The following is a 27,844-nucleotide window of genomic DNA, read 5'->3' on the forward strand; positions in this document are numbered from 1 at the left end:
CACCAGGGAGCTTACTGGAGGCAAGAATCTCTACAAGAACAGACAACACATCAAGGAAAAACACTAAGTTAAATATGGCCCATAAAGTCAACATCGCTCTGAATGTTCTGTATTCTTGGTGGGAAAGAATGCTTTATACAAATACCCAGGGAAAGCAAAGGAAGCGGCTTGTTCTACAGGGCTTATTTGGGGGCATTCCAGCATCTCTTAGCCAGGAAGTCAGAGGCAGGAAGCCACTGCCCTCCATTCATTGGCCAGAAGCTCAAGGTTAGAAACCAAACCAGGGAGCACACAGACTCCTTAGTCCAGATCAGCTGCAATCTGTGCCCCACCCACCCACTATACCTGTTTTCACCTGTGCCAGGGTCTCCCAGCATCCCGCCCATTGAGCCTGACACTCTCTGAAGAATACTGCACTTGGCATTTGGTAGCATACACAACCCCTCCAATACATGTCATGAACCCATCCACTGCTCTCTGGCCCCACTTGTACTGCCCTAATCAAAATAACCATCACCTACCACCTGGATGATTGCAAGAGTCTCCTCCTAACCTTCTTGCTTCTACTCTTGTCCCCTCCTTGCAATCTATTTCCCACCCCCCACGGAAGCCAGAACGATGCTAGTGAAACGTAACTCAGATGCTTCCCATCACACTTAGACTCAGGGCCCCACCTCCACTCTAGCTTAAGAACACCACCCAGCCCTCCCCACTCGTGTCTCAGGCTCTTTCCCCTGGAGCCCATGGCCTTCCAGCACAGTGGGCTCCTTCTGTTCCCCAAACGCAAACCTATTCTCACTCCACACCCTTGCATGGACCGTGCCGTCTATGTGCAATGCTCTTCTCCTGACTGTTACATGACTGCCTTCTTGTCATTCAGATTTCAGCTTAAACAATCACCTCCCAGAGCCCTTCCTCCATTCACTCAGTCAGAGCGAATCCTCTGAAGTGTTAATCATTCTCTCCTGTCTATGTGTTCATTTACTATCTCCCTCCTCCGCATACCCCGACTGGAATGCAAGCTGCAAGGGATCATTCTTGCCTGTGTCTTTTTCTTCACTCTAAACCCAGTGCTGGATCAGCGCCCAGAACAGTACAAGGCACACGAGTGGGAACCCAATAAAGATTTAATAAAATTAGACTAATACATGCCCCTGATGAAAGAAACCTTACAGACTGCTGAAGGGTAAGTAGCCCAGAACCGTGGCTAACCCCTGGGCTCCAGAGTAGGACATGGGTCACTAATGCTGGGACTCAGGAGCTGTAAGAGTTTGGGCAAATTTCCCCCCTTCTCTAGGCTTTGCTTTCTCAGGTAAAATGGAAATAACAGCACCTGGCTAGTGGGAGAGCCGGGAGATTTAAAAGTGATAAATCATGTATTGCGCCTAGCACAGGATTCAGCAAAGAAGTGTTCGCCTCCATCACCAACAAGCCCATCTTCCAGGTGGGAAAATCAAGACTCAGAAAGGAGCGTGCATCATCACCAGAGTTAAACACTGAGTGAGCTCTGGCTGAGGTGGTCCAGTTGGCTGGGCATTGTCCCATAATCGCAAGACTGCAGGTTGGATTCGCAGTCAGGGCACACGCCTACATTGAGGGTTCAATCCCTGTCCGGACATGTACCATCCTGGTCTGGGCACAATCAATCAATGTTTCTTACATAGATGTTTTTCTGTCTCCCTTCCTCTCTCTAAAAAGCAATGAAAAATGTCATCAGGTGAGAATTTTTAAAAAATACAATAAAATAAACACTGACTGAGCAGCAGAGCCAGGTCAGAAACTCTCATCTTCAATCTCTGTCCACAGACCAGCTGTTCCTTAGACATAACAACGAAAACATCTGATACCATGTCACTGATTTATATATGCCGCCTTGTTCCAGGAAGGACTTAAAGTGCCTGACAAAAGATGCACATCATTCGCGACCTTTTTTAAAAATGAAAAAAACTGGGGGGAGGGGACATGGAAAAATAAGGTGAAGAAAGGGATTACAAAAAATAGGAGCCATAAGTCCTATATTCTTTGTTACAAACGGGCTTCACATTTGGCCCTGAGATCCGCATAAGTGAAAACAAAACAGGAAAATACCTGCGGACATCCCTTTAGAACACTTGGCTATTGAAATGTCACCACAACTTGTGAAAAGAAGTGCCACTATCCAGTCGAGAAATGCACTGGTTTTTCACACTCCTGTCAGTTACAACTCAGGATCTGCTTACTCCTGATCACATGCCCTCTGAAGTCACACCGCTGGGTTCAAAGCCCAGCTCCGCTACTGACCATGTGACTAGTGGCCTCAACGCCTCAGGTTCTTCCTTTATAAAATGGAGGTTAAAAAAACAATCCCTAAAAGGGTAAAAAAAATGGGCTACGTATATACAAGAGAATATTATCCTTCCTTAAAAAGGAAGGGAATTCTGACACGGGCTACAACAGGAGGAACCTGGAGGACATTATTCTAAGTGAAACGAGCCAGTCACTGAAGGCCCAACACTATGTGATCGCACTTACGTGAGATCCCCAGAACAGTCAAACCCAGGGAGAGAGAAGGTGGACTAGTGGACTGGTGGACTAGGCTGGAGAAAGGAGAGGGTGAGGAGTTAATGCTTAAATGGGTAGAGTCTCAGTTCTGCAAGATGAGAAGTGCTCTGGAGACTGGTTGTACATAAGAGAGTAGTAAACCCCACTGAGCTGTACACCCTACTGAGATGGTAAGTGCCGCCTGATGTGTATTTTACCAAAAGTAAAAGTCAAATTTTTAAAAAATAGTATGTATTTATGGGTAGCTGTAGTAGTGACTCCGTGATTTAGGTCTAGCGCCTAGCACCACGCTTGGTACCAGGAAGTAATCAATTTACATCAGTTCTCCTTATTAATAGGAATAGCGTTCACACTGGTGCCACCAACCCTAAACTCTTAGTGCCCCTGTCCATCAGCAGCACAGCAGAAAAACATCCCAAGCCCTCATGACTCCAGGAAGCCTCCTCCCATGAATGAGCAAGGCCTCCGAGCCCCTCCCAGCCACAGGTCCCATGGAGGAGAGGACAGGTTGCATACAGCCTCTCCCCAGGGCTTCAGAGCAGCACCCCTTCTCTTCAACAATGACCAGAACAAACACAGGTTTTCGAGTACTTTCTCTACTCTACTAAAGTCTGCCACCCAATGCCACTGGCATCAAAGTGCTTCACCAAAATGCAGCCTCATCATCTTCCCTGTATTGGAGTAAGTGACCCCCCAAGTTGATCAGAAACTGAACTGACCACAAAGAGTTACTCATTATGGCATCTGGTGGACTGTACTAGAGTGGTGCCTTCTTGGTCTCTGTCAGATGTTGGCACTGCATCAAAAAGGCTAAAAAAGAAGTGTGTGTGTGTGTGTGTGTGTGTGTGTGTGTGTGTGTGTGTGTGAAATCTACTCAGAATCAGAGCTCACCTTTGAATGGGAGGGAGAAATACTCCAGAATTCTTACGGCTTCAAGAAGAGTGGCAGGGGCTTAGATGGACAGACCTGCTCAATTTCTTTCAAGGCCCATTCACAGTCTCCACTGCCTCGGATAAAACCTAAATACAGGGTTTCACTCGTCAGTCCTGCCTTTCGGACAAGCCATCATCCCCTTTTCAGAAAAGGAAAAGACACAGGCAGCAAAGCAGATCAGAAGATAGCAGCTCACAGTCAAACAACATTCACGTGATCAAAAACAGGAAAAGGTAAGTAGAAACCAAAGAAGGGAGGAAAAATAAAATTTTAAAAAACAAATTCAGACAGCTAAGCCCATGTAACATGACTGAAAGAGGTCTGAACTGGGAGGATGTGGTTCTAGTTCTCGATTTCTCACCAAGAAGATCAGGAAATGTGGGCAACTCTGGCATCTCTGAGTCCCAATTTCCTCATCTGCAAAATGGGCATGTTTTCTGCCTTTGCCTGAAGGAACAGCTCTTCTGCAGTGGAAGGAAGAAGGAACACAGAGTGAGAAGATCTGTGTACTAATCCCACCTAATTAGCCATGTACCTGCAAGGCAAGTTCGCCGGGCTCCCTGGGCCTCCACTACCCACTGTCATGCTGTAAAATGAGATAGGTCAACTGAATAATGTCTAAGTGTCCTTCCACCTCCGACAGTCCATCAAAAAGACACAGATGTCCTGCCTACCAGGTGTTTACCCAACTGCGGATGGTATGCAAATGCTATTTAGCAACATTCTGCATACTCTTAAGTCCAACCATAGCTCTGTCTTTCAAGCTAAAACTATCCCTGCCCAAGCAACCCCAAACATCCCTTCTGTCTTGTTGCCTTAGCCCTAGCAATCAGACTTCATCACTCCCAAATTATCTTTCCATCCAGTTCAAGTTAGGCCTCAGGTGAGAGAAAATATCTAATTTTTCTGCACACAAATAGCATGTTTCCTCACAGAGCCTGGCTCTAAGTCCTACTATGAAAAATAATTCCCTGGGAAAGCAGCTGTCCACACCCCCAGTTAAAGCACCAGTGCTCCCAGCAATAAGCCCCATCACCGGCAGGGCTACCAGCTGTCAGGGCTGCAAACTCAGGGTCTGGGAGCAGAAATGCCATTCGCCCTGGCAATAATGAAGTACTCACGCAACGTCAGGCCCCACAGGCAGCTGGCCCTCCGCTGGCTCTCACTCCCTCTCACACGCCCCGAGTCCCACTGCAAGGAGGTGATCGCAAGGCCAGAGGGAAAGAGCACTGAGACATTCTCTCCTCAGCTTCCAGAACTAGGGGCAAAGGAATGGAGGGGAGGGATGCAGGCGGGGGGGCATGCACGACTTTGTTTCTGGAAACAAGAATTCAAATCCTGCTTCTCCTAAACCCTGAGTCACCTCCTTCTCTTCCAATAGATCAGTGTGGTGGGTAAACATTTCCATATATGGGGAAGCAGGCTGGAGGATGTCAGAAAAATCACCCTTCTGTCCTCTGGCACTTGAAGAAATGCCCCACTTAAGACAGAATTCCTTACAGGGAGTAAATGATTAACCCCCAAAGAAGTAGAGTCTGAACTGTTCCACAGGCTGCCCCGCCCAAACAAGGAAGGGACTGGTCTGAAAAGCTCTAAGTTCACCTTAGGAATGAGGTCATCCAGAATGTAACTACATGTATGAAGTCAACCTATTAACTCAGGGTAAGGGGAGCTATTTGGGGGGATTCATCTATAGAGGTCACCCAGAATCCAGTGTGCACTTATTTTAATGACAGATGAGTCCTAAAACGGTCCCTACTCTTACACCTCAATTCCCAACTCCCTTGGGCAGAGATTCCTCCTAAAAACTTAGTTTTGCATGAGTTCTTCATAGGACAGACACCAGGCAGGAAAACCCAGAATAAAACCAGACTCCCAGAGAACACTGGGTGGGGGTGGGAGTGGGGGAAATAGGAGGGTGGAATGCCCAATTTAATTTGTAAGATTAATTTCAATCTTAAGTTCCTGAGTAGTGCTCAATGACTAAATTGGACCGGTGAAGTCAGTCAGGAATGAATCTGGTCTAAAATAAGTCCAGACTAATTTAGAAAAGGAGAAAGGAGAGAGAGAGATGAAATGCTAGGGGAAATGGCAGTATGGGTACAGAGGGGTTGGCTCAGAGAAGGGGAGCCATATCTTGGCTTCCCTGTGGTTCTATTTCTTAGTGTGATCTTGTTCTACTAGTGGCTGTAAAGGCTTTCATAGGTCAGATGAGCCAGTTTAGAGTTATCGTCCACTTCCTGGCCCTTGGGCCCACACCAGGAAGTTGCTTGTTCTCATCCACAGAGAATCTTCTAGCAACAAATAGCACCAGTCAGGGAGTAAGGGGACCCAAGCTCTAAGCCCAGATGAATCACTCCTTAAAGTCTGGGACAAATCAGTTCCACTCTTAGAGCTCACATTGTCCTACCTACAGTTGGGTAGCTGCCCCAAACCGCCCGACTGTGTGCTGTAAAAGCAGCCCCCACTTGTTCTGGACAAAAGGTCATGACGCGTTCATCTCCATTACTCATTGTATCAAGCAAGCATGTCACAAGTACCCGAAAAACTGCAAACACTGCTTATTCATGGCATGCTTCATCAATGAACACAAATATAAGTGACTATTAAATAAGATAAGGAAGCAGGATCAGAGAACCTACCGCTCCATGCCAGAAGCAGAGCTCAGTACAGAATTCTCACCACTGCAGGACCCCAGGGGGTCCCCGAGGCAGGCCTGAAGAAGGTAAGGAGAGGGTCCTCACATGTAACTCGGAAGACTAGACCAGCCATCAGAATTAGTGGTGCTATAGAAAGACTGTCATCTTGTCAGGAGCTTTAAGTCCCTTCCAATATTGCAACAGGTCCATTTTAGCAGATGCAAGTGATATTCCATGAAAAACAGCTGCCCATGGATGGCCTAGGAGTTCTGGAAAACCAAGGACCAAGGAGGGAGCTACAGGGATAGTTATGAAAAGCAGAATGATAGTCTTTATCTACCCTCCATTTTGCAAGTAGCATTTAGAGATCAGTTTTCAAATCCACAAAGGGGCTCTTCATTCCTTAATGTATGTGTGCCTCTCTCCCTCTTGACCACCGAGAACCACTGGATCAGGGATCTCAAGAGGAGAAAAACCACAAAGGCCATTGAGCCGATGTTCCTACCCCCCTGTCAGTGAATCCCTCCATGGTAGTCCTGAGGTCTCCAGTGAGGTGAAGATCATCTCCTGAAGCTGCAAATTCCATCTTTCCAACAGAAAGTTCTTCCTTATATGGCAACATAATCTGGCTCCCTATGAAGCTCACCAAGATCTCGTCCCTCAGTTACTCTGCCTGTTTCCTGACTGCATCACATTGCTATCTCCTAATGCGTTTGTTGCCAACTTGAAAGCCATCCTTTTTCGGTTTTCCAATAAGTGTTACTGCTAAGCATCCTGTTCTGCATATACACTTCTAGCCTTACGGATTCACATGATGTTTCCTATGAAATCCCAGTCACTGAGAAATGGGAAAAATTAGGCCTTCCGGACCCATCCCTCACCTCCCTCTACCACATCACCATGCCACACCCCTATGCTCTGTGGACAAAGCTGAGGAACGCACATCCCCTTCCCAGCTCCCCACTCCTGCTCTCCAGTCCTGCCAGTCCCAAAGCTGTCTCCAGGATACAAGGCTGCTCCGAGGCACATGAAGGCAGAGCTCTGTGGAACAGGAGGGCCTTTCCAACAGGAGTGCTGTCAGCAGCCTGCAGGCAGGACCGCAGGTATTCTAGCCCTGGGATCTTTACAAAAAGCGGGGGAATGTGCCACAGTTCTGATGGCACTATGTGGATATAAGGTACAAATAACGACGATGTCTGACATTAGAGATATGCTTCACTGGTTGGTAAATGCTTTCCTAGGTGGTCTCATTTAATCCCTGTGGCCACTACCCCTGGAGGTGGCCTCACACCTAATTTAGTGAGAGGAATACTGTGGCTCAGAGGGATTAAGGATACCCCCAAGGTCACAGCAAGAATAAGTAGTAAAAAGAACACCGGCTTAGAAGTTAGACTGCTTGAGATTCCAGGTACAATTCTGCTGGCTGTAATGACCTCCAAACAAATGTTTAACTTTCCAAACCTTGGTTTCTACACCTGAAAATTAGAGATTAAGAGAGACACTCTGTCTGCCTCTCAGGGCAGTTATGAGGATCAAATGAGATAATGTGAGTGAAAGCCCTCTGAGAGACCGGGAAGGCGTACAAACGTGTAGGGGATCATGGTGTGATTACTTGTAAATGACTGCGCATTCCATTACAAACTCAGAGAGCAGTGAGGTCATTCTCAAGACAAGGAAACATGAAGGCTCTGGGAATTAAAGAGTAATAATCTGATGCTCTACAGGGTTATTTCTATACACTACTCACTGTTGAAGTTGAAGGTCGGCAGGGACTGTCAATTTTTTAACTGCAAAGTCACATCTGTCTACAGGAATGCTCAAGGCAGACTCTCCCTTTTCAGCCAAAAGCGAATGCCAGGCCAAAAGGAGATAATAGAGATGGACGTTTGGAAGACGCACTCCCGCCCCCACACTGCCCCACAGTTGTAGTTGCAGAAATGTGACCTGCAATGTTTTCCTTGGAGAAGCTGTTAGAGAAACACAGGCTCCAGTCTCTCTGCAATACGCCCGTGGGGAAATACGCAAACAGTAAGAAGCTATTTACCAGAGAGCACTAAGCAAGCTCCCAAGCATGAATTACCAAGGGCACAGGATATTTCAAGTTGCAGATAGCAAAAAGACAGAAATTTCAATCCATTAAAAACCTCCTGGCTATTCCTTAAGATTTGAAACAAAACCTTAAGGCAGCAAAGAGGTCCACTTACATACATACCAGAGGTCCTGCTGCAGGTCACCTGGGAGCCAGAGGGCCCCCAAGAAGCTCTGAGAGTGAGGAACCAGTCTGGCTTCCTTCAGTCCTCTCCCAACACGATAGTAATCAGGATTCTCTTCAATTTCTGCAAAGATCCAAATCATCCATGTCATTATGGTGGGGCTGGATTTTCCCCAGAAATCCATTCCCAAGGCAAATGAATGCTGAGCTCAGTGACGATTGTTCGCCGCTTTGCATTTTATCATCAATTTCCTTGTGCTTAACGCTGGAGAAAAGCACTAAATTAATTTGTGACACAGGAGTGTGAGCACTAGTGGGAGAGGTGGACAGCTGAGTGGAGACAAACGAGATAACTTAGAAGAGTGAACTGAAGCCATGGCCCACGACTGGTGCAGGCCCAGGTGGTGAAAGCAGAGTGCTTTGTGGAGAAGCAAAGCTCTAATCACACCATTGATCAGTTTAAAAAATAGTCTCCCTGGCTCCTCGCTGCCAATAACAATAACAACTATAATTTAATGAGTGTTTACTTTGTGTGAAGCATTGTACTGGCAGCAGTTTGCACACATTATGCCCTTTAATCCCATCAACAACCCAGTGAGCTGGCCAGCCTCGTTCCCACATTACAGATGAGGAAAGGAAGACTTGAAGAAAAAGTAAGCGGTGCCAATCCCAGAGATAGTAAGTGGAAAGTCACAGGGCAAGCAACCCCTTACAATTCCACCCAATGTCTAACCATTCCCGTTGCCTAGCCCTTCCCTATTCCATGTCTTTTAGATGAAATCACCCTCGAGAAACTATCACACATGATAATCATGTATAACAAACATAAACTATCTCCAAAAATACTTGACAAAAGTCCTTACATGTTCCTGTCTCCTCACCAGGCCCCTGATGTCAGGAACCTTGCCTGTGCTCTCGCCACTGTGTACACAGGGAACACTCAACGTCACAAGTATTCAGTGAGACAATGTGTTTGAAGGCCAGGCCAGGGAACTAATCTCGGTGAGGTTCCCAAGGTTCACAGCCAAGCTGAAAGGCACTGGTCAAGTATTGTGTACGTGGGGCAGCCAGAAGCTTCTGACAGAAGCTTCTCAGAGGCTGCCCGACCTTTGAACTTGCAGCCAGGTGCTCCAGAGGCCTCAGGGGGAGGTAGACAGAGAGCATGTCTCCTTGAAAAAAAGGGAAATGTCCAAGACCCTTGGCAATGGTGACTTTTGCTTAGCCACCTTTTCTCTCAGACTTAGTAAAAAGCTAACTAGGGTAGCACAGTGGGTTTCAAACTTTCCTTTCTCTAACAACAGCACTTTTCAATTTGCAAAGTCAGTAACAGCAGAACTGCTCAGCCTGACTCCAGAACTTCCCTTTCCTCCACTTCTCTCACCATTTGTCACCTCCAATCCCCCTACCCACCACCCACCCCAACCCTGAGCCCACTCCTGCAGTCTCTCAGGCTCAGGGGAGCACTGGTTGAAAACCACCAGCCACCTGGGCTCTTCATGGTACCTTCCGGCTCTGATTCCTATAACCTCCAAAGTCTGAGGCTCACCTCCTTCATAAGCAGTTCCACAGTCTTACCAGTGAGACAGGCCCTAAGTAGAGCAACAGGGAAGAAAAAATTCCCAAAGTGGGAAACTTGGATTATAGTCTATTTAGGATCTATATTCCCAAGTAAGTTATTAAACCTCAATAAGCCTCAGTTTTTCTCACCAGTGAACTGGAGAACAATATTGTCACCAACCAGATTAGGTGTTTATGAGAATTAACTAATTTAATGTGTATATAAGGTAAGCTGCTTAGCAGAATGCTACAGTAAATACTGTTACCATCGCGTCACCTATAAATTTACATAAGTATGCAGATAGAGAAGCAGGAAGCACTGTGTTTAGGGCAAAGAAGATGCAAAATAAATGACAGGGGCCCTTTTCTTTCCTTCCTTGTCCTCATGGACATTTTAAACCTGAACAAAGCCCGCAGCTATAAAGAGCCAGAGGGAGGAACACATTTTGTGTCCTAAATTCCCTAGTGCTCATCTTTGAAAAATCTGACAGCTTGTCTCTGGGACCTCTGAAATTCATGGCCATCTTAGTCTTCCAAGGATGTAAACCAACACAGTCAATGGTGGAAAGTGAGTTTGAGAGAACCACTGAGCCAGATAATTGGCACAGGAGGGAGCGTTAGATGGGGCCTCCCACCTCCTAGCTGCTACATGGACCAGCTGAGTAGCCTGAGAAGTCCCATCTGCTCTCTGAATCCCAATTTCCTTATTTGGGAAACAGGGGTAAGAGCCCCATCTTCTACCTCCTCATAATGCTGAGCAGAACTAAGGAGCTGATGGGTGTGAAAGCTCTCGAAAACTTCACAGCTCTACCCCTACATAAAATAACATTTTTATTACAACCGCAAGTAAAAAGTTGAACCACTGCAAAAAATAACTGAGAAAGTAGCCCAAACTTGGGAATCACCACATCTTGAGCCCCCCTGCTCCAACTACAAGATTCCCTGTCTCTTTTGCCCCGAGTTCCCTAAACATCCTGAAGGTGCTGCCAGGTCAAGCCCCCTATCTTCACCAGCTGACTCCTCACCAGTGCTCTGAACTGCACAGAAAACCACGAGCAACTGTCCTCAGGCCAGCCCTCCGGGGCTCCAGGAGGGGGCCCAGCCCATCTTTTCAGTCATGTCTCCCATTATATCGTTACATGAGTCCTGGCTCCAAGCAAGAGTGAAGCCCAGTTCTTCAAAACTCCAAGGTTTTGATCATGCTTCCCCCCAGTGCCGCACCTCCAAATCTGAGCTCAAAATCTCCTTACTGGGCAGTGGGGAAGTGGACCCCTTGGGAGGGTTCTGTGACTGAAGCAGTTTCTTCAGTGCCCCACCCTTTCCCACAGATGGTCACAACAATTAGCACCCCACCTTTTTGAATGCTCAATGCCACATATGGCCATGACATCCACTCTACTGATGGGAAACCCGAGGTTGCAGAATACAGTAAGAAGCTGAGCCAGGAGCCAAGTGCAGGCCTTTGACTCCAGAACCTGAGCACACTACCCTGTCTGTCCCTCAGCAACAGAATGCCACAAATACCCTGCCACAGAAGGTGCTGGCCTCAGGGCCAGCTCACTGCATGACCCCGGGCAAGTCCCTGTCCTTCTCTGAGACATACAATGAGGGCTCTGAGGTCATCCCACAGACCTACACACCCCTTTGTCTCTCCTCCTGGAAGATTTCAGAAATGAAGTGTTAGAGGGGAAAGTAACAAGGTCAAGAATGCTTACACACTCGTATGTGTTTGGCCAATTCCACCCCGAGCTTTCCTTCCTGACCTCCAAAGCCCATCTGGTAAGAAGAAAGAGGGACTAACCTGAATGCCAGAAAGCCACCACTATGCTACAGCATGGCACAGGGGACGCGTGTGATTGTACCGCTCCCCAAGCACAACTGCAGTCATGGTCACAGGGCATGAACCTTGTCAGCAAATTACTGGTTTGACTGGCAATTTTTAATATGCTCAAGATGCTAGGGCATTAACTCGGGCGGCGCAGAATGCACCTGATATGCCTCATGGCCTGTGGGCTCCACGAGGGAGGGCAATGAAAGAAACCCTCTTCTCTTTAAGACTCTTAAGACAGTAGCCTCTCTCTTTATAGTGCAGGCAACTAGGACCGCTGTCTGACCACAGTGCTCTCATTTGGATGTGGAGACATGGTCTGCCTAGCAGGCTGCCAAGCCCTCCTGACACTCTGCTGAAGTCTAAATGTTGACTGCTAGGTTATCCCAGGACCACAGGATCCCAGATCCAGCAAAACACAGGTACCAGTTCCTGTGAACAACTTCTTCAGAGCATTCAGTCATTCAGAAAGCATCCCTATTTCCACCAATACACAGCGAGAAGATAAGGCTAGATTTCTGCTTTCAAGGACCCTGCACCAATATCTTCAGTAGCTTCCCAGTGGCAATAAAATAAGTCCATATGCTTTATCTAATAGCTTACGTTTCTGAATAAGGCACATTCAGTTTTCTATTCCCACTATACACTCCCTTCCACTGACACTCAGCATACATTCTTTGCTTATTCGGACGGAACTCCTAACTCCCATTACTCCCTTACTTGACCTACTTCCCCTCCCTACCCTGAAATCCAATAAAGATATCCTACACAACCTTGAAGGCCAATGGTAGTTCTCAATAGGAACAGGATCGCTCTTTGAAGAAGGGCAGCTATTTCTGTAGTGTCTCGTGTATTATAAGACATCTAGCATCTCTGGTGCTGAGCACTGTCTTCCCGAGTGGTCTGACCTCCAGCACTGAGATGGCAACAACAACACAGCAACAAGACAACAACACAGCAACAAGACACAACACATCCCACCATTCCTGCAAGTACCTCTCACAGAGATGCTACTGCCTCCAGTGGAGAATCACCTGACCACCGTCACTCAACATGAAGGCTCCCTCATTTCTCAGCCCAGCCAGAATCATCTCCTTTCTCTGAATTTGCTTAGCTTGCTGTCTAGGACACCAATCATAACCTTCCTTGCACCATTCTTATGATGAGCTTGATTTATTTCCTCTCCAGTGAGGGCTCCCAGCAGAAGAACCCATGACTGACATCTGCCCAAAGTGCTAAATCCAGCCCGGAGCCAGGCTCATCCTAAGTGTTTAAGAAATGTTTGTGAGCAAATTACGTAAATGGGACAGCTGTCCAGGGCACAACTGCCCACAGGAGATTAAACTGAACTAAAAAATTACAAGTCAACCACTGTTGTCAAAACGAAACAAAACAAAACAAAACCCAATTCAGAAACTGAATTTGGACAAATAGCCTGTGTTTGGGGGATACCAAATGTATTACTGTTATATATTTATGTAAATAAATGAATATTAAGTAGGCTATTATACCTAGTTATACGATAGTATTATAATTGATTGTACATATTAAATATTCTGGAATTATAACCTCCGGGTGTTTTAAAATGAATGTGTTGGTGGCCGACATATCCTCTCCATTGGCTCAAGCAAAGCTCCTTCCCACCCTCTCAAGAATCTTCCTGCCCTACAGAAGCAGACTGCTGAAAACTACATTTCCCATACTCCCTCGAAACTAGAAAATTAGGTTGCAGCAGTAAGATTTACTTGTGTTAGACTTAGCAGGTGAACATGGAACTAAATCACCCCATTGCTATTCCTACTGGCCAGCAGCATTGTGGAATCCTGAGTCAAAGTACCGTTCCGTGGGGCAATAAAATGTCCTGCCGCCAGCTCTAAGGATGTGGAGAAAGGTTCCAGAGGTTCAGCAATGGCTCCCTAATATCATCTTCCTTATCCCTGGGTTGTGGCTATGGAATAAACTCTTCACTCAGTAGTTCCAGATGTGGCCTGTCTTCGTCTACTCCATCCTTTCCAACAATTTTAGAAAGGATCCAGCATCTTTTCCCCTGAATTAATCCCTTTCCATTGAATTGTGTCAAATGTCTCTCCTGCACCTAAGCCCAACAGATGCAAGAGGGAAAATAAAAACCAATAGATCAATTAACTGATCACCCACTCCTCCATTGCTTGATCTGCTCAAGTAAGACCTATGTCTGTCTACACCTGGGTCCCTCCCTTGCCTATGAAGAGAAGATATCTCACCTTACTGTAATGAGCCAAACAGACCTTAGGGACATAAGTGGCAGAGGCCATAAGCTAAACAGAACTACACAAACTGGCTTATGGTCAATGTAAACTCTAATTTATGTAACAGGAAGCACAGTTATAGCCTAAGTACTGACTCTTTCCTGAGAATTCTTGGCTTGACCTCCTTCTTTTCCAGATTTGCCCCTGAATACTTCAGTACCTCCAAGACCTGCCGGCCGCACCCCTCGCCCATCTGCTCTGTGCAGCCCCACAGAGTCATCAGCCTCCAGAGCTATCTGCTCCTGTCCTTGTTTCCTAGTTTGTAAAATAAGGTTAGCAATAGTACCTTCTTCATGGGTGTTTAAAGGACTGGATGAATCACTAGGAATAAAGCAGTGAGGGCAGTGACTGGCACAGAACGATTGCTTTCTAAGTGTCACCTTGTATGTAACCAAGGAACGATCTTAGGACACAGGTATATGTCCTATTGTACAAATGAGGAAACTGAGACTCGGAGAGTTTATATAACTCGCCCAAGGTCAGACGGCTAGCAAGCAAGGGGTGGAGGCAGGCGCCAAATCCAGCTCCATGGCCTGCCTTCCACCAAATCCAGAGCTCTTTGTTCTTCAGCTTCCTGCTTGCTGATATGCACACCTAATGGAAAAATGTATTAAACTGTAGGAGGATAACAGCCCAGACACAACGGGGCTGTGCCTTGGGAGCTCTCTGGGCATCACAGGATGATAAGGCCAATGTCATAAGCCCTACCCTTCAGCGTAGTCAGCTCCTGTGGGTAAAATTAGCTCAGCGCTGCTTCAGTGCCGCCTGGAGCCCCGAGGCAAAACTCACTCTGGGCACAGCATAACCTCACCTGACCCTCAGTCCCAGGAAGGGTCCCTTGTGAACCTCATTAGGGCCTGAGATGACTCAGTTTGCTCATTCTTGTCTCTGGCTGCTGAGGTCACCTCTCTGCTATCCAGAAAGGCAGCTCCAAAGGAGACCTTAAAAAAGAAAATGCAAGAAACTGTCCTGCCTTCCTTTCCTCCAATGCTGCTCCTGAGTAGGACGGGGGGGCTCCTGCCACACCAGCTGTGTGCAAGGGAATCAGGCTCTGCCGAGACAGACAGCCCAGCTCAGAACTGAAGACAGACACGAGTCCAGATGGACTCCTGAGATTTCCCTCCTTGTTTTGCTCTGAGGATGACGGTACTGACCAGGGGGAGGGCCCATTCTACATTCCGTGTCCTACAGAACACAGCACACTGATGACAACTGCCCATCATCATCACTTCACACAGGTATAAAGGCAGAGAAGGAATGAAGAGGGACGGCCTGTGGTCAGGGGGCCCACCCCGGGGCCTGGGCGCTTCCTCTACCAGACAACAAGCTTCCAGGGTGTGAGCCCCACGGAACTGTCATTCAAGCCACAAGTGTGTCATTTTCTAGCAACTGCACTTTTAAAAAACAAGAAGAAACAGGTAAGAGTTAATGTTTATAATATCTTTTGTAACCCAACAAACCTAAAATATGATCACTTCATAAGTAATGAACATAAAATTTATTAATAAGATAATTTACATTATGTTTTGTACTGAGCCTTTGAAATGGAATGAATAGTTTATGCTCCCAGCACATCCCAGTTCAAACTGGCCACGTTTTATATCCTCAACAGCCACATGTCTTTCCAATTTAACTCAGACGGAACAGGGCTCAGCATGAAGCTGGCACACTCTATGTAACTTCCAATATGATGAAATGAATGGTTACATGATGGATGGAAGGATGGACAGATGGAGCGTCCTTGCACTGAGAAAACGGGTGAACTTCCATGACTCCTTTCCCTGTATCAACCACACTTTAAACTTCCCATCTTGGGTCAGATCTTACTGCAGTCTTGGTGTCGTTCAGCAATTTCCAACCCTCCACATTTCATGGCACACATAAACTAATTACTTAAATTCTGTGGCACGCCAAAATCTATGTATATTTTTTCCCGAACTGGCAAAAAATAAATAGATGTCTTTGATTCATTCACACTGAATGGCTATTGTGTTCATCGTTCTCATTTTTTTAAAATTTGACAATCTAAGAAAAAAGAATAATGTCCCCAACTAAACAGGTATGCACATTTAAAAAATTCTTGTGGCACATCAGCGTGCCGCGGCACTACTCTAAACTAGTGAGTTGGAAATCACTAGTACAGCTTAATATAAATAGCATAACCTCCATTCCTTCTAAACTTACTCCTTCAAGAATTGCAAACGACATTATCAGTCTTCCTCACTTTCTTAGATCAAAACAAACCTGTCAAAAACCAGTCAAAAGACCTACCTACCACTCACATGGATCTCAAGGATGCCACTTTACCTCTCTGAGCCTCCACTCTCTCTACCTTAAAAACATAACCCCAACTCTACACATCTCATAGACTCATTCTAAAACCCAAAATAGTGAAAACGCCAAAGTAGTATACGGAAGTAGGGAATCACCCAAAAGTTTCCCTTATTACAAATACATACCGTGTGAGATTAAAATATTATAACTTTAATCATGCCTGCACGCACACATGCACAAACAAATACAACTGTGTGGCGACTTGAGCATCAGTATTTTAATTTCCCAATCACAATTATTCCTTTCGCCTTTCAAAAACCACAGAAGATACAGTCACTCTGATTTTTCTAGGGAACACAATTAGGTTTTCCCTGAGTCAGGACACTCCAAGGTTTGCAGAACTGGGTTAAGCCTGCCTACAAAGCACAGACTAAAAAATGCTGGGGCAGGACACGAACAAGCCTGGGAGAGGGCGTGGATGAGGCTCAAATGCCTTTCTCCAGACGGGCCCCAGAAAACGTCCTGTGCAAACAGACATCACTTAAAATGTAATAGTTAAAAGCTCCTCCACCCCACACAACTTCCAAGAGCTGAATGGTAATGACTATTTAGTTTCATTCCCCTTTTTGGACATGATACACAGAAATGTTAGGGGGATTAGAAAGGTGTGAGGCTGAAATGAGGACTTCCTAGGGGCACCATTGCCAAGAGGAGAGAAAGAAAAAAAAGATAATCAGTGTGTTTCTTTTGCTGACCAGAGTCACCATCAACAGATCTGATTTTTCAAAATCTCTCTCAGCCCTGGCTGGTATGGCTCAGTTGATTGGAGCATCCGGTACACCGAAAGGATGCAGGTTTGTTCCCAGTCAGGGCACATGCCTATGTTGCAGGTTCAGTCCCCAGTCAGGGTGCGTGCCCGTGGCAACTGATCAATGTTTCTCTCTCAAGCTGATGTTTCTCTCCCTCCCTCTCTTGCTCCCTTCCCATCTCTCTAAAATCAATAAGCATGTTCTTGGGTGAGGATTAAAAGCAAAAACAAAACAAAAACAAAAAACACCTCTTTCAAACCTGCAGCTAACAGCCCTGGCTGCTGTGGCTCAGTGGATTGAGCGCAGGCTGTGAACCAAAGGGTCGCTGGTTCGATTCCCAGTCAGGGCACATGCCTGGATTATGGGCCAGGTCCCCTGTAGGGGCAACCACACATTGATGTTTCTCTCCCTCTCTTTCTCCCTCCATTCCCCTCTCTCTAAACACAAATAAACAAAATCTTTTAAAAATTAAAAAAAAAACCTGTAGTGAACATACCGAGAGGGAGGGCCACTAACAGACCCCGGAGATAAAGGAGGTCCTGTGGCCACTCAGGACCTCAGTTTTAGGGGGGGAAACAAACAGCACAGGGAGAGTCCGTGGATGCTCAGAGACTGGGGGCGGCCGGCCTGGAGCACAGGCCACAAGACATGAGTGGGGCACCGCGGCCTGAAACTCTGTAAGTCAGAATCCAAATCTTTGGTCGTTTCTGTTTATGTGAACCCTGATTTTTTTAAACCCAAATTTAAAAGTATCCACTGACTGACCCAACCAGATAAAACTATTGGCACACAAGCTACAGACTACGCCAAGAAAAATTTAAAAGTAGGTAAATTCAGCTGCACATTTTCTTTCTTCCAAACTCTGTTCTACCAGCAAAAGAGAAATTATTGTTCCCTTCGGTATTTCTCAGCCACACGGTCTCCTCAGCCAGTGAAGTTCCCATAGCAAAGTGGCCATCACAATGGGTCTCTGCCAGACCACGCACATGAATGTGCCACCCTTCGGTGCCTAACCACACACAGCGGAAGCCAGCCTTGTGCCCTCAGAGACCAGGTCTTGAAGAAAAACCAGAATACTCTAACTATCATGGCATGTTGCTATCTTAAACACAGGGGAAGGCAGGGCCAGCCCAGAAAATTTTGCTGTAGTTTTACAAACACTCCTAAGGCACTCATTATATACCTGGAAATTCTCTACGTACTGTACAAATATTAATTTATTTAACCTTCCCAACAGCCTCTATGAAACAGATGCCATTATCATTATTGCCATATTACAAATGAGGAAACTGAGGCAGAAATCACCACAGAGCTAGACAGCGGCGGAGCGGGGCACTGAATCTAGGCAATCAGGCTCAAGGTCTGTGCTCTTGACCACCATGCCCCGCTGCCACTCAGCGGGTTCTGATTATCGTTGGGGGCAGGGCGCCAAAACACAAACATTCACGTCTAGGAGGAAATATGATGGGCACACAGACTGACATGACAGACACAGGCTTTCCCTGAAGACAAGTTACAGGAGAGGCCAAATCCTACCTGGGAGCCATGTTACTGGTTTATTCTGGGAAAGCCCTGTCACGAGACCAGAAATATGCAGCATCCACATGGTCAGCAAATTCTCACTGTCACCATCAGGAGATGGTCTCACAAGAGTGAAGTCGAGTCAAAGGCGCAAGCACAGCAGGGCAGAGAGACTGGAGCAGCCATCTCCCCAAACAAGGTCTCACTGAGGGGCCTGGAAGGCAGCCGAGCCCTCCTGAGTCCTGCCAAAACTGGGAGCAGGGACTCCGGTCCCCATTTTGCAGAAGAGGACATGGATGCCTTCAGTTTTTGTTACAAGCTACACTTCTAGGCAAGAAAAGCACCCTGCCCCTCATGGTTGTAACGATAAGTGTACAGGATAGAGAGGCGACACAGTGGAGGAGTAGCACGTTCAGGATTTGCAGCAGGACAAATGAGAGTTCGGCTCCTGTTCCTGCCATTGTGTGACACTGCAAGTCACATTCTGCACTCTGATTTCTTCATCTGTGAGATAAGGGAAGAATAAAAATCTCTACCTTGTGGGACTACTGGGAGACTAGAGACGATACTAACAAACTGCCTAATACCTGGCACATGGCAGTTTTTCTTTAAAATAAAAGTAAAAATAACAGTTGCCTGCTCCCTACACGGGACCTTTCCTCTTGCCTGGTGGGACGGATAAAATGGCCGCCCGGCTCTTCCTTTCTTCCCTGCCTTTTCAACGGGACCACTGTGCTCACAGTCACCTGAGCACACAACCCCTTGACCCCCAACCCTTCAGCCAAGTTTGGTGTTCTTTCACAATTTGACACTCTTGCCCAAGTTTCCCCTTTTTCCTAGAAAGTTCTACAAAAAAAAAAGTTCTACAAAACCCAACTCAAGGATCACTGACCCCACAAAGCCTTTGTGATCATTCCCACCTCTGTGTCTCACGCATACTCAGTTATAACACTGACGACACCAAAAGATAAATGAATAAACCACGTGCAAGGCTGATGTTCACCAGTACACAGAGATACAGCAATAAGGATGGCTAAAAATATTTAAATGTCTCCATCCCCCTTGGTAAGCAGCTTCTCTCCCAAGGTCCTCGAGTGTCCTCACACAACCCCAATTTTCCCAATCCCTCCCTTAGGACCCCCAGAACCTCCCCACGATCCAACCATGAAAAGGTTTTCCCTTGCAAGACCGGTGCCCCTTCAGTACAAGGTATTATACACATTTCAATATCATCTCCATCTGTTTGGACAACTCAACTACTAAACTAGATGCTGATATACATACTTTTGAGAACAGAACAGATATTCATCTCTGGGTAAGATGCTTCTTGAGGGCCAGAAGGAAATGGAAGCTCCTCAGCGTCCAGGTCTCCCCACGCAGGGCAAGCCCATGGCCAATTCACAACGTCTCCTTCCCTTCCCCCTTCTCCATTGTGGTCTGACACCCAACTGCCCCACTGTATGCAAATCTGAAGTCAAACCCAGTTTCACTCCACCTCTTCCGGCTACCCAGTCATCTCCCTGCCCTCAGTGGCTCCCTCCGGTCCATCCTCAAGCCCTTCCGATGACAGGACCTAGACGACCTTCACACCTCCGATGACCCTCTGATGCTGACAAATCCAATCCAAATGCTCCTGACACTGGCACAGGGGTGTGGCCAATGGGGGGTGTGGCTCATTATGACCTCATCCTAGGAATGTGGAAACATATTTCCTCAAAGCACACAAATGGTAGTAAAGAAACATAAGAAGATATCCCTTTAAAAGTTAATCAAAGCTGTTAAAAAAAACTCCTTGTGTTTTTATAACCTACTGAGGTTTTAAAAACAGCTGTACATCAAAATGATTCCCTCCCTCTTCCCTCCTCATCCAGTGAAGTAGGAAAGGCAGGGTTCACTTTCTTCAGTGTTAATGATGGGGAGGTGACTGCTCCAGTAACACAGGTGGTTCACGTCATGACCAAGGCTAAGTTCTAACCTCCAGCACCGCAATGCAGCCAGAGCTGTCCACTGTCCTCGAGTCAGCAAGTCTCCTTTGTGCACCAGCTAACGGACTGGGATGTAAACACACACCACGAAAGTGTCACTCGCTATTTCCTCATGCTGCTGTCTTCTCCTGAGTAACACTTTCCACCTCTGAATGTATGGATTTGTGTACTTTGTCCTGTCTTGCTTCACAGACTGCAAGCAATATGATGTCACCGCTTAGCCTATCTCCTTCACCACTACATCCCTAGCACCCAGAACACAGCACCCACACTTGACTGTGAAAACAAAGGGGGATTTGGCATCAGACCCAACTCTGGTGCCCTCCACCCTCAGTTACCAGCAGCCTAACCATGGACAAATAATGCCTCAATCTCTTCATCCTTAAAATCCAAATGATGACACCTACTTCTTGGTGTATTTCGGAGGAATTCAAAGTATATATATTCACCAACAGTCCATACAAAATAAGCAGTCAATATATGCCTGCTTCTCCCTTTTTCTACCAGTCCCCAGCTGTGCTTCTTTCACCAGCTGCCCACCCCCAAATGGCTTCTTCTCCCATCCATCAGCCCTCCTCGCCTGCACCACTCAGACCACAAGCATGCCTTCTCCACCTCTGATGTCAACCCCTCCCACAAAGCCCTCTGAGACAGGTGTCCACGACTGGGACCTACGCAGGGCTCACAGCTGAAGCCCACCACATTTTCATGTCTGCCACGCTTTGACCTACTTCCCAGCCAGAACAAAGCGGGTGATGTTGGTAGTGATTCAGCAAGGCGGCGTGTTTTTTTTTTCCCCAAACCATGAACTCACAAAGCTCAGGGCTGAATGGTCTACAAAGCTCAGGCCATCAAGCCCAGCTCTCTTATTTGATAGATACAGAATCTGTGTTCTAGAGAAAGGCAGTGTCTTAGCCAAAAACAAACTCCCAAATTCCCCAAAGATCAGAAACAACAGCACGGCTCCAATTACATCCTAAGAAAAGGCCCTGGCTTGCCTATCACGTTCCCTCATCTCAGAAATGACTCCTATCTCAGAGCTTAAATTCTTTCTGATTCCATTCCAGGCAAATGTATTCTCTCCATTATTAAATATTCTGGATCATTCTATATGATGGAACATTTCTATAATTTCCAGTTCAATGAAGTACAATTTACACACCTAGAAATAAAATTGCAAATGTTTCAAAGTATAAGAGATGGAATAAGAAAAGAACAAAGGACTAGAAGTGAACAAAGGACTGGAAAAGAACAAAGGACTAGAGGAGATATGGGGTCTAGACTTGGTTCTGCCACTAACTACGTACATGACCTTGAGTGAGTCCTTCTTTTCTCTAGGTCCCCTATTTCTCACAGTAAAAAATGGGGCTGTTGGGCCACAGCCTCTCTAACTTGCAATATGCTGTGTCTCCTCAACTCCTCCAATGCAATATTATCACCCACTATCCAAAAGAATTAGACTGTGATCATTAAGTTCAGATTTTTTTTCCATACTGCAACTGGGTACATACGCTTTAGCATTGATCAGTGTTCATCAGTGAATTGTAATAAAGCTTTGCAAAGAAAAGGGTCCCATTTATGTAATAATGTCACCCACACTTTGTAAATCCACAGAGTAAATGTTGCCAGACTGATGAAGTTTTACACTAATGCCGTTGGGGGACAGGGGGACAGTGTTTCCATTACATGAAAGTTCAGGCTTCCTGACTGTGGATTTCTTCACAGTGGTCCTTTTATTCTAATAATCCTGCAATGCCTCAGATCCCTGCCTGAAAAACTGTGCAGAAGCAGCTATAGATCTTACAGAATATTCATAATGGGAGTACCTTCTTGATTATGTTAGAATCATTCCAATTTTCCCAACAGTCCCTGAGAGACGATTTCAGTGAATAAGAGAGGTAATCCAGTTGGAGGTAATCATGTTGAAAATATTTGGCAAAAAAAAATTATTACATAAAACTTTGGGGTGGTAAAGAACGTTCTGAGCTTAAGTCACGGAGCCTCAGCTGAACCCAGAGGACTCATTCAAAGAGAGTGATGCTCAATAGATTTCTAGACCGTACCGGGTTTGCAGTTAAGTCACACTATCACTTTTAAAGCTGCTAGAAAACTCAGGGTGCTGGTTCGGAAACGGTACTCCCCTCCTGTTTCCCATTTCTCCTTCCCCCTTCCAAAAAATTAATTATAAATGCCAGGTGATTCAAGCATAGCCTTTGGAGCATGTCCTCAAAGAAAATAGCATAGGTTTCCCAGTTTTCTTTTTCTAATAAGCACTCATAAAATCAATTAATGAAAAAGGCCTTGTGCATTAAAATGCTCATAACGGTGTTATTTATAAGAGCATATCATCAGCAACAATCTATATTCAAAAACACATAGATGGCTGAATTATAAAAACAGTATTCCACACAATGGAATATGAGTGGCCATTAAAAATATGAGAATTATTAATAATTTGGAAATGTGTATCAATATTCTATGGAGAAAAAAGGGCAAACAAAACTGCCTAGTAAGAATATGTATAAGAAAACACTGGTGGACAATATCTTAATAACATATCTCCTTTTGAACAATGATGATAAACCAACAGCTAATGGCATGACTCAGGACTCCTCTGTGAGAGCAGGGAAATACCTGAAGCTATGATAACAATACAGTGGTTAAAATAGAATAAGGCGATCAGAAACTCCAAGAAAAAAAAAGACTGCATGAGAAATCGTGAGCGAAATTTAACACCAGTGCAAAAGAAAAGAAAAGGTTAATGGAACTTCAACAAGAAACCGAGAATGGATTATAAGCAGGTAAGAGGGCAATTAGAAAGACAGAAGATGCGGGTATCAAAGAAAACACTTAATTTTCTTCTCTCAATGCCCCCAAAAATTACAACCTTAAACTCTAAAACATACAGAGTTGTACACGTGCATATACATACACATGTATGTATGCCAGATGATCATTACAGAACTAAAACAAACAAACCTGTGATCATTTTGAACAATTAGAAGGATCTGTTAGATTTTGATGCTAAGGGAAAATTCAGTCCCCTGTAAGTAGCTTAAAGGTGGTGACCTCACAGCCTTAGAAAAGGAAATGAAACCACAGCACATAAATATTGAGCAATAGTTACCTAGAAATCATAATGTAAATGTTGATTGTTTTCAGCTTTTGAAATCAACCCACAGACACAGCAGAAGACTCGGTTATGATTACAAAACTTTATACAGCTGCTCGTACACATGTATCCACTATAAACACTGAGATGCAAAGTATATAAACATAACTGACAAATTACAAGAGTAGAAGTTGGAGAGGAAAAGTGGAGAGAAACCCTGACAAGTGTTCTGGCAAAAAGGTGAGCAAATAAGTAATGCCAAAAGTTGAGGTAACAAAACAATGGAGATTTATGCATATGATATCAACTTACAAAGGAAATTAAAAGAGAAGTAAATCAATCCAAAATAGGAAAAGGATTGGGAAGTACCAGTGGGTATAAAAAGCTAGTCCTTGCCTATCATAAAAATTAATGAACACACATAAAACTAATAACTCAAAAACTAAAGATACAAGACTACTATTAGAGATAGGACAATAACCACCACCAGAAGAACTAGAAATTAATAACAGTTTACGAGTAGACAACAGGACTGGGGCGGGGAGATACAGGACAAGAAATTCTTGGTTATTTTATAAATGTTTTTTTGTTTTATTTTATTTCATTTTAATCACGAGCATTTGTTTTAAACTTCTTCAAAATGTAAAGGAAAATAATATTTCAAAGGAAACTGGAATAGCTGCAAAGAACATGACCAAGAGGTCACAAAAGTCAAATGTGAAGGGGCTTTCTTGGGAAAACCATCACAAAATGTCACTCTTATGGAGATTACTAAACGCACAGCGAGGTCCTCTTTTAAGTCACTTTGCTCCCTTTGAGAAACTCCCCTCTTCTGCTTTTCTCCCTAAGCTCTTTAACTCTCTCCTAACATCTTCCTATAAAATCTTGAACATTCTATGCCCCTCAACTCTCTTCTCAGGCTTCCAAATAAAAAGCAGTCCCTAATGAAAACTTGAAAATGTAAAGAATCCCTGAGGAAACCTTAAAATCAACAGACAGCTCAGGCGGCAGTCTGTGGCCTAGAAGCGCACGCGGCAGGAGGCTGGAACTATAATTAGCTGCTTCTGGGCAGACAACAAGGACTCCTGTTCCCTGGAAAGGAGGTAATTAAAGGAGGCAGTTTCAGGCCTGAGGTGGTAAGTCTCAAGGAACTGTGGCTCCGGGCAATCCCAACCTGCACCCTGAATGAGGAAATAGGAGCCCGCAGGCCTGACACTCCATTCCTGAACCATTTTTAAAGCTCCTGTATGGTTTCTAAAGCCTAGGGAATGCCAGTCACTTCTCTCTCTCTCTTTTCTGGTCACCTAGAACCTATTTGCTGGGCACCCACGATGTGCAGGGCATTGTGCTCAGTGCCAGAAGGAGGGCAAAGGCGAATGAGACGGGAAGCCTGCCTTCAAGAAGCTGACAGGCGAGGTGGACGTGAACAGAAGTCATAGCTCCCAGAGCAAGGTAGGGGACGACCCACATCAGGAAAGAAGGAAAGAAGGAGGTGGCTGCCTGCTTGGGTGCCTGGGGAGGGCCCCCGAGAAACCATGCAGAGGCTGAATAAATGGAAATCCCAGGGACATGTGAAGGTGAGGTGGCTTTCTAGAAGGTAGAAACTACATTTGCAAAGGCACAAAGTCTGCAAACAGTGGGGCCTACAAGAGGAAAGGAGTGTATCCACTGTAAAGATGGATACGCCCTTTACAAGGGCTGGTAAAGATTAATGTTCATGACTCTCCTTTATGGGATGCCTCCCCCGTGCCAGCACGGACTCTCGGTAGACAGCCTCTCCAATCCTGGCAACCACCCTACAGGGTAAGAATATCCCCCCACTATTTTACAGAGGAAGGAACTCACTGGGGAAAGACAATGTTTCCAAGGTCCCAGAGCCATAAAGTATCGGCACAAACTCAAAGCCAGGTTGGGGTCTAAAACCCAACCCTTTTCTCCGGCTGCTGCCAACAGAGGAGAAAAAGGGGTCTTTGCAGTCTCGGCTGGAGCTCGGCCAGGGACCCCGTGGGAATGTGTCTCGGAGTTCAGAGCAACAGGTTCAGGAGCTCCCATTTTCAGGATTTGCAAATGTCACGGTACTCCTGATGTCTGCGCCTAATGACTCCCTCCCAGAATGTCCGACAACTTAGCTGTCACACCATCTCAGCACTCAGGGCCTTTCAAAACCTGGGCCTGACAGGGCCCTTCTCTCCCCCAGAATTTCACACTCCACAGGGTCCTTGCCTTGTGAAGATCACGCAGCAGGAGCCAACAAAACCCACAGCTCTGAGCTCCATCACCAGGAGCCCAGGAAGTCAGGAACCCCATCTTCAGGCCCTCGCCTCACACCTCCGCACCCACCCACCTGAAATGTTCCAAATGCAGCCAGGCTTTGCAGGTGACGGCACAGGACAGGAGCTCTGCCTGACACGCATCTCAGAACACTGGCAGGGAGGTCTGCCTCCTGCCATTCTGTATCCATCCGCTTCTTCCCCTGCTTATCCACCAGACAGTATCCCCGTAAACTTCACAGGAGTGACACCAAATTTCCTGCTTTGGAAGAAGAGGTCCAGGAGAGAGGAGGGTTCAGATAGGACTGAATGTGACCTTGTCATGAGGAAAAGATCTGAGATCCAACTCAGCTACAAGATAAACCCATTTCCCCATTACAAGTGTCCTCAGGATTTAGGGGCATTGCTTTGCTATTCTTTCATGAATACAAACCATAAAACAAAAAGGCTGGAATCTAACTAAAAAACAGCCTGAAAATTGATCTCCCTATATCCCATCCATCGACCATTTTCTGTTGCCTCAACCCTTCTTGTAGGCACATGAACGCCCTTGGCCCTTTGCTTGGACGTCACGACGTCTGAACCGACACTGGTACTGGGATTCGCTACTTCAATATAGCCGTGCACTGCATGCCTTGGCCCATGTTTTCTAAGTTTGCAACACACTGGCAAGTGTTCACCTGGCTACCCACTATTCAGATACCCCCATGAGAATTTTCCATGAATTCTTCAAAACTTTCCAGCTTATGAATGTAAGGGTACTTTCCAGACATTCTCTCACCCACTGTTAGGTAAGAAGCAACTTACCCTGGGGATGAGCATATGAAGGCAGATGAGACAAGTCCTTTACTCACACATCAAATACTGTATTGAGCAATTAGTTGGCATAGGTACTATGCTGTTTTAAGTGCCTGGATAGAGAACTGAGTAACACCTAGAGGGTGCCCTCAAAATATTCAACCTATGGCTGAGTAATATTCCATTGTAAATGGTGTAAATGCACCACAGAGTTTCTATCCACTCATCTACAGATGGGCCCTTGGGCTGCTTCCATAGCTTGGCTATTGTACATAATGATCCAATAAACATAGGGTAGCATTCTTCTTTCAGATTAGTTTTGGGTTTCTCTGAATCCACTTCTGGGTTGCCCAGAAGTGGAATCACTGGGTCATAAGGCAAAATCATACCATTTGCAACAGCATAGATGAACCTACATGATATTACGCTAAGTGAAATAAGTCACTCAGAGAAAAAAAATACCATACGATTCCACTTATGTGTGGATTCTAATGATCAAAATAAATGAACAAACAAAACAGAAACAGACTCACAGAGAAACAAACAGAGAACAGACTGATGGTTGCCAGAGGCAGGGGGTGTTAGGAGTCTGGATAAACAAGGTAATGGGGTTGAGAAGTACAAATTGACACAAAATAAGGAAATGGTCGTGGGGGTGTGAAGTACAGCACAGGGAATATAGTTAGTAATATTGTAATAACTATGTACGTTGCTAGTTAGATACTGGAAATATCATGGGAAACACTTTGTAAAGTGTGTAATTGTCTAACCACTATGCTATATACCTGAAACTAATAAAAAAATAATATTAACATTAATAATATTTCTCCCTCTCTGTAAAAATAAATAAATAATTTTTTTTTAAAAAAAAGAGTTAGTACAGCAAAAGCCAGGCCCCCAGCCCTGACTCCCAGGCTCCTTAGCAGCAGCAGCGTGCATTTCCCGTAAGTCAGCATCCTGGACTGTTCCCACAAAATGCTAAAACGAATTCTCCAATTATCTCAGCACTGCGACCAGCTGCACGACCAGCTGCACGTGGTGGGAGGAAGACAAAGTACCTGATAAGTTAGTAATACA

At 45.5% G+C, this 27,844-nt stretch overlaps 1 protein-coding gene across 13 annotated transcripts in view; it reads right to left on the reverse strand.

Moving 5' to 3' along the window:
* LPP (LIM domain containing preferred translocation partner in lipoma) overlaps positions 1–27,844 on the reverse strand; it is a 628,850-nt gene that overhangs the window by 573,157 nt on the left and 27,849 nt on the right. For 9 of the 13 annotated variants that reach the window (XM_037131738.2, XM_037131739.2, XM_037131740.2 and 6 more), the window contains exon 2: positions 8,326–8,449. The gene's annotated coding sequence lies outside the window, so the exon portion shown is untranslated. Of the gene's footprint in view, positions 1–3,432; positions 3,556–3,835; positions 3,939–4,595; positions 4,833–8,317; positions 8,450–27,844 lie in introns of those variants that run through there. The other 4 variants (XM_037131744.2, XM_053657668.1, XM_037131742.2 and 1 more) reach the window with 4 other exon arrangements.

The sequence above is a fragment of the Artibeus jamaicensis genome, unplaced genomic scaffold (genome assembly GCF_021234435.1).
Source record: "Artibeus jamaicensis isolate MK-2021 breed Jamaican fruit bat unplaced genomic scaffold, CSHL_Jam_final scaffold_474, whole genome shotgun sequence".
NCBI classification, from domain to species: Eukaryota; Metazoa; Chordata; class Mammalia; order Chiroptera; family Phyllostomidae; genus Artibeus; species Artibeus jamaicensis.